Raw genomic sequence first — 7816 nt, forward strand, 5'->3', positions numbered from 1 at the left:
TAAGTTGGGCATCACAAAGGAAAAAAGAAAAACTTAAACACCTTAACGACTTGACAAGTAAATTAGACTCACTGGAACAGAAGCATGTAGAGACTAACGACCCCACCTTATTGGAACAAATAACCGTAGTAAAATCAGAACTAAATAAGAAACTGAACGACCAGGAGGAACTTACACTTCAGTATATCAAACAAACCCACGATGAAAATGGACCCCGTGCTAAAAAACTCTTATCCATACATAAAGTAAAGGACCCGGTCACCAACCAGATGTGTTATAAGCCAGAAGCAATACATAAGTCTTTTGAATCATACTTCAGGAATTTATACACTCAACCCGAATTAGCAGAAGCAGTAACAGTCAATCAATTTTTTGAAATCCCTAGACCTGCCATCTGTTGTCACAGAACAAAATAAGTGCTTAACTACAGAGTTTACAAATGCAGAGGTCGACAAGGCAATTTCTAAACTGAAAACAAGCAAAGCAGCCGGGGGAGATGGACTACCAGCAGAATGGTATAAGACTTTTAGGGACTCTGTGACCCCACTGCTATTTATTAAATTGTTTTCACTATGTCTTAAAAGGTGGCGAGACCCCACCATCTTGGAAACAGGCCATATTATCTGTAATACTGAAACCAGGGAAAGCTAGGACAGATTGCAGCTCATACAGACCTATCTCAGTTTTAAACACTGATTATAAAATTTTCACTTCAATTATTGTCAACACACTAGAAAATATTATCCCTAACCTAATTGACACGGACCAGACAGGTTTTGTTAAAACTAGACAAACACAAGACAATGTTAGGCGAGCTATACATCTGTTACATATAATGAGCAAAGGAAACACAATGTCCTTAGCAATTAGCTTTGACACAGAAAAAGCTTTTGACTCTGTTCTATGGGAATTTTTATACCTGGTCCTGCAACATTTTGGCTTTAACAATACAGTTATAAAATGTTTAAAATTCACCTGTGGCCCGGATCAGAATAAATGGCAGTCTTTCAGGTACAATCCGTTTGGAGAGGGGTTGCTGACAGGGCTGCCCACTGAGCCCCATCTTGTTTGCTCTATTTATAGAGCTACTTGTTCAAAAGATTAGGGAAGACCCAGAAATCATGGGAATACTATTCAAGGGGAAAGAATATAAGACATGTTTATATGCAGATGACATCCTGGTGACTTTATCCGACCCGGATACCAGTCTCCCTAAATTAATGCCCTCCTTCGACCAATGTGGTTCATATTCGGGATACAAATTGAACATGGAGAAAACTCAAACTCTTACTTTTAATTACATACCTCAAGAAAACATACGTAAGTCCTTTAAATTTAAATGGAAAACCAGAATTTTGAAATACCTAGGTCTTCATATTCCCAAGACCCCCAAAGATTTATATAGTGTAAACTACGGTAGCATCACAACCAAAATTAAAAATGATCTGGACAGTTGGACCCCCCTAGTACTTGATTTTTACAACCGAATAGATACTTAAAAAATGGTTATTTTACCACAATTGTTATTTCTACTCCAATCGCTACCTGTAGAAATACCCAATAAGAAATTCAGTGAATGGAATCGGATCATTTCTAGATTCATATGGCAGAACAAGAAACCAAGGGTACGCTACAAAACATTACACTTAACAGGGAGGGATGTCACTCCCATGCTTGGAGGACTACTATAAAGCAGCACAACTGCAGTATATAGTCTACTGGTGCAGGGCGGGTTACGATGCAAAATGGAAGGAGCTAGAATTTGACCAACTAGATATCCCACTTCAATCTCTGCTGGGTGACAAAGCTTTCAAGACTATATACTCTAATAACCTATGTGATGTTATAAAAACTCCCCTAAATATTTGGTACAAAGAGATGAGCAAAGCGCACCTGGAAAAAAAATCTCGGTTATTAAGATGGGTCGAACATGATAGAGTATTCTTGTGTTATTCTTTATCTTGGTTTATATTGTATGATCACTAGTAGCACGTGTAAACTGTTAGAATCCTAGGCTAACATATACACATCGTATTTCACTTTGTTTTATGGCCTGCCACTGATGTGCTCGTCCTCTCCCTGTACAGGATATGAGCTGTGAAATCGGTCAACTATCGTATAGTCGTTGGTTTGTCTCTCTCTGTTCTCCTCCCTGTTCTTTCCTTATCTTATCCCCTCCCAGTCCTGTGTATAAGAGACCTTCTTCCTCCTTCCCACCTCGCACTCGCACTCCCATTTTACTGTGTTTTGTGCCTCGGAGCTCCGATCCCTTTTTTATTGTTTGTTCATTAAATTACTTATTATCCCAGTATTCCTGCATCGGCATCTTCGCTCTTTTCCACAACAATTTGGCGTCACGAACAGGATTGCTGGAGACCTGTCAGTGGAACTCTGGGACGTTGAGGGCCCGGGACCAGGAACGGAGGAAACTCCTCGTTCCCCCTCTACCTCGAACCAAGCATTCAGAGATGAGAGGATCGGCGTCTAAGAGTGGATCTGATCGGCTTCACATCTATCCAAGCGAACCTGGAAGGGAAGTGCTGATTCAGAGATCGGGTGAGAAGTAATTGTTCTTGTCTCAGACATATCAGTGACCAGTGGGTTGTTTTCTTTGTCGTCTACGAACGGTCCCGGGGGAAGGACGGAGCGCATACGTTAACCGTCCCCAAGTCAGAGTAATAAGTCTAGCTAGACAGTCCTGGGGAAGAACCAGAGCAAAGTGGCTGCTGCTGTTCCCCAGGGGGGACCAATTGTGGACGACATGAGGAAAAAATATGGTCCAGATTGTCTTGACATGTTGGGAATTTGGGTTGAAAAGTATGATTTCCCAGCAGGGGGATCACTGAGTTTGGAGGAATTCCGGGATAAATTGAAGATAGCAGAGGGAAAGGTTACAAAAAAGAAAAAAACAAACAAATATGCAATTCAGATCATCAAAGATCATGAAAGGTGTTTTTCATTTTGGAAAACTGAAGCAGAAGTCAGGGACAGGAAACAAGTAAAAAAAACAAAAACAAACGTGTGAACAGCGCTGGGCGCTGGAGCACAGGGGTGACAGAGATAACGGCAGAGGGTGCACACACTCACACACACTCCCCAGAGGAGGGAGAAAAGGAGCCGCTCACACACGAGCATTCAAATGCACCAAATCGTCTGTATCTTTCTCTTACAGGCCCGAGGGACCCTCTCCTGGACATGCCTGTCTTCCCTCCTCCCGCCTGCCCTCATCCAACGCTACCACCGTACAACCCTGCGCACTCCAGCACCGACGCCGCAGCGTCGCCACGTTCATCAGGACTGCCGTCAACCAAACGGCCAGCCTCATCACTGCTTTCAGACAAGGGCTGCTCCCCCAGATCGCCAAAGCAGTTAACAGAAGCTGCTGCGTGGGGATTGAAGATGCCCGGCTGACAGAGGTCCGACGTCATGCAGTGCACGCTGAGAGGCTTCTGCAGGAGGCCAGCGATGCAGAGGACAAGAAGATAAAGCGTGCCTCCCTCACCATGATGCACGTGCATGCAACACGCTTCTTGCAATGAAGAAATGCTTGCTGTCCCCTCTAACTTCCCTTTCCCCTGCAGACACGTACACTGATTCATATTCTGATGTTGATTATTCGGAAACGTATACTGATTTACATGTTGATGATGATTTTTCTTCTGACAATGATTTAGGTTCGACTGATTGCTCTCAGCCTGACGGTGAGACATGCATTGACACTGACACAGAGTTCGAGGTTGATTTACGTGACCAAATTTTGAGCACCATTGACAGGTTTAGAGCGTCGTCACGTGCCGCCTCCTCCCACATACACGTTGTATAAAGAAGCTGTTTTTGAGAAACTGCCGCGGGTCACTTCTAGAATCATGGGTAAAAATATCAAGTTCCTAGCCGATAGCGGAGCAACATTGTCGCTCCTTCGTGCAGAAGAACTTCCCCAGTGTAAAAAAAAAAAGTGGGAGATATGTTTATTCTGTCGGAGCAGCTGGAACGAAGAAGAGAGAGCCTCTCACCACTCCACTTACTTGTATTGACTACGGCGACGAGACATGCACATCACAAAACCAAATTAAACACAGCTTTGTATTGTCAGAAGTGTGTCCGATGAATTTGTTGGGAAGAGATTTGCTTCTAGCCATGGGCATGAATCTCATCTCCACCCCCGACGGGTTGATTGTTGCCAGGTCGTTATCTTCCTCGACCTTGGCTCAAATTCCTAAGCCTCTCTTGCATGTCTATCAGTGGTTGCTTCCCCTCGAGGCCCCAGAAGAATTGATAGTGGCGGCTAACGATAAGGTGCCGGGTGATGCTCACTTCATGAAAGCTCCCAATTTGCACTGCACAGCCAGTGCAACTTGTGAAAGAAACCGTGTGTTTGAGAGTGAGGTTTTTTTTTTTTTTTTTCCAAGCGTGAATGATGACCTCTTTGTTTCTACGTTGTTTTGGGGCCCCCAACGATGCGTTGCCTCTGTTTCACTCACACCAGTGCATTTCTTTTTTTTCTGTCCGTGGGTTTACTCCACACATTTCACTTTCCAAGAGTCCAGGCGATGAGTGGAAGGACCTAGGTCCGTTTTTGACGAAATGCCTGTCGACCAACGACTGGCACCGAAAGGAGCGGGGACATTTTTACTCCCCCACCCTGAATGTGCATAAGACTGATTTTCCACTGGAAACACAGGCTCTTCGCTGTCTGCACCTGACAGAGACACGTGACAGCGAGCGCCACAACACGAGTTTTGCATGTTTCACTGACACATCGCAGCTGCCCAAGGAACTGAGTGAGGTTCCCTCCTCACTGTGGGCTGCTCACAAATACGATGTGGGACTGATCAAAGGTGCCGAACCGGTGAAGATCACACCCAAAAGTGATATTTGGCCCAACCAGCCGCAAAATCCTCTGAAGCCAGAAGCTGTTGAAGGGATCACTCCTGTTTTTGATTCTCTTCTCGAAGCAGGTGTCATTGTCCCATGCCCCGACTCGCCAGTGCGCACGCCCATGTTCCCTGTAAAAAAGGCCAGAGTTCCTCCTCAACGTGATGACTGGAGGTTTGTTCAACATTTGAGAGCAGTTAAGGCTGCTGTCCACGCCAGGGCACCGAACGTGCCCAACCCACACACGACTGCATAGCAGAGCTAGACACAATTTTCTCCCCCCGACCTGACCTGACCTGACGAACCCCTTGCTAATGCTGATTTTGTTTTCTACGCAGATGGTTCAGCATTCCGGGACGACAAAGGCGCCAACAGAGTTGGTTACTCAGTTGTCTCCGACTCGGAGGTCATCTGCTCTGACTCCCTTCCATGTCACCTCTCAGCACAAGGGGCAGAGCTGGTTGCGCTAACTGAAGCGTGTAAATTTGCAGAGGGCAAGTCTGTCACAATCTACACAGACTCCTGTTATGTGTTTGGTGTCGTTCATGACTTTGGGGCACTGTGGAAATGCAGGGACTTCCTCAAGTCAGACGGGAAGCCGGTGTTAAATCATGTGCTTATTGCTGACCTCTTGCGAGCCATACTTTTGCCCTCCCAAATAGCAGTGTGTAAATGTTCTGCTCACACTAACCTTCGTGACCCTGTTTCCCAGGGCAACGCCAGAGCTGACGCGGCAGCAAAGTCCGCTGCAAGGCAGCCTGCACCCTCGTCAGCCCCGATGATGACAGCCTCATTTGAGGAGGCTGATGCATCACTGGCTGAAATGCAGTCCCTCGCCACAGCGAAGGAGAAGGCCGCTTGGCGCTCCGCCGGCGCATGCTGGCACCACGTTACTGACATTTGGGTGGGACCAAACGGTAACCCGTGTCTGCCAAAACATTTATTTTCACATTTCGCTAAATTGACGCACGGTTTAGACCATGTGTCAAAAGGGGGGATGTTGGAATTAATTAATCAATTTTGGTTCACTGGAGGGTTTTCAGTCGTAGCACAGAAGCATTGTGAAGCGTGTTTAATCTGCCAGTGGAGTTGTTACAACACCTCAGTTATTGCTTTTGCCACTTCGATCTCCAGCTGTGTACCGGGGAGCCCCTTCACATTTAGGCCATCCATGTTCAGCACAAACTCTTCTCACATTTCTTGCAGAGGAACCTCTTGTCCTGCCACTTTCCAGCGATGTCCGCTCAGAAACTTGTGAGGATGCCTTGCCTTGTCTTGCCATGTGAAAAATGATTTCCGAGTAGGGTTCCAGAGACATTTACAATGAACAACTAGCTTTTCTCCTACAACCAGTGAGCAAATCTGCAGCGCTCTGCCTGAGTCAACACGAGCCTCTAACTTGCTGATCTCGTACCTCCGTCCAAAGACCAGGGTAAAACGCACTGTTTTTTGTCTTTGTGTTTTAGTGATTTTATTTTTTGATCTTCAAACTATAAAAATAGAATCAAGCCATTTTCAAATTTTCTTGTATTTAATATCACACAGTTAAAAGGAAAAATGTCTCATATTTCATATTTGTTTTTTTTTCATTGTAAAACGAAAAACAAATTAGCGTCCGTTTTTGGTTTTTCAATCCAATGACCAAAACATACTCGGACCATAATGGACTTATTGGTGATTTTATTTATGAGTCAAATAATGCAGCCACGTTCTTAAAATGAAAAAGCATTTCTGCTGTTGCTTTTTCATTTGGATTATGGTAACTGTCTGCTTCCACACTCCAGTGGTTCTGCACATTAGTATAAATAGAGTGATTCTCTATCATGACATCACAGGACGGCGGCACACTGACTCATTCCATGAACCTGGACACTGATGATCCAGACTTTGGACCAGATGAGCCAACAGGCCACAGTGGAAACGGGTCAGAGCATGGACTGGCTGCTGAAAGGATACAGGTAGGTGGCGCTGTCATCCCAAGTTGTGTGGTGTGGAGGATCGGGGCCAAAGTTCCAGATGCTCACAGATGTGACTGTGGATTCAGGAGGAGTGTTTGAAGGCTGGACTCCCAACAGTGATTGGCTGCTGAGGACCTCTCAATCACAATCAGGTTTTTTAGTGGCTGTGAGATTGAAAGTGAGATTGCATTGTCCAAGGAGGAGGACAGCAGTCAGTCATGTTTCACCTCCAGTCAACACGCAGTGGTTCACATGAAGGTCCAAGAGGCCTACAGACCTACACAGAGTCTGGATGTGGCAGCACAGTGGCATCATTGTCTTTGTTGTGTTGTTTGGTCATTGTGATCCAATGTCATGTGAGAGAAGGACGAGTGCAGTTCTATTGGAGTGAGTTGCTTACAAATACAGATCGCACGATTTCTATCCCAATTGTTAAGTGGGAAAGAGACCTGTCTCTCCAGCCCCACTCTAATTTCTGGAGAACAATCTGCCTGAACACCTTTTCACTGATAAAACAACCTAATCTACAATTAATACATTTTAAAGTACTCCACAGGATCCACTACACTGGACAGCGGATGTTTCAGATGGGCATGACCGCCTCTCAGACCTGCTCACACTGCACAGTTAATGTCCCAGATAATTACCTACACGCTGTATGGCATTGCCCACCAGTAAATAAATTCTGGCACGTAGTATGCAATGATCTATCAGCACAGGTTGGTTACAACATCACAGCCACTCCTTCTTTTTGTCTCATAGGGGACCTCAGTGATATCACATCAGATAAGGCAGAATCTCGCATGCTGATCACCTCCTTATCTATCGCTAAGAAAACAATCCTCACAAACTGGAAAACAAAACAACACCTGCACATTGCACAATATAGGAACTTACTGTTAGACCACACCTCCTTGGTAGGAATGTCTGCTTCATCCTATAACTAACTAGTAATCAATCAATAGCTGAGGCTGCTGGTTGAT

Source organism: Nelusetta ayraudi, unplaced genomic scaffold (genome assembly GCF_046127955.1).
Source record: "Nelusetta ayraudi isolate G7.1 ecotype Tasmania unplaced genomic scaffold, CSIRO-AGI_Nayr_v1 ptg000043l, whole genome shotgun sequence".
Lineage (NCBI taxonomy): Eukaryota > Metazoa > Chordata > Actinopteri > Tetraodontiformes > Monacanthidae > Nelusetta > Nelusetta ayraudi.